This window comes from Mus caroli, chromosome 11, assembly GCF_900094665.2.
Source record: "Mus caroli chromosome 11, CAROLI_EIJ_v1.1, whole genome shotgun sequence".
NCBI classification, from domain to species: Eukaryota; Metazoa; Chordata; class Mammalia; order Rodentia; family Muridae; genus Mus; species Mus caroli.
Window position 1 is genome coordinate 43,896,640 of NC_034580.1, and position 207 is coordinate 43,896,846.

The window sequence follows — 207 nt, forward strand, 5'->3', positions numbered from 1 at the left end:
TCTCAGACTAATGAAGCCGAGCTGCAGAGAAGACTCAGCATCCAGACCAGCTTCCTGGAAGAAGCAGAAACCCAGTAAGCTGCCTGGAAGAGGGTTAGAGCAGAATCACTTGTAAAGGATGCTCTCTGACCTGCTGAGCTGCTCCAGGGCCCCAGCTTTTGTGAGCTGTTACTCATGAAAGGGTGAGCCTTGGTGATGAAGCTGTCT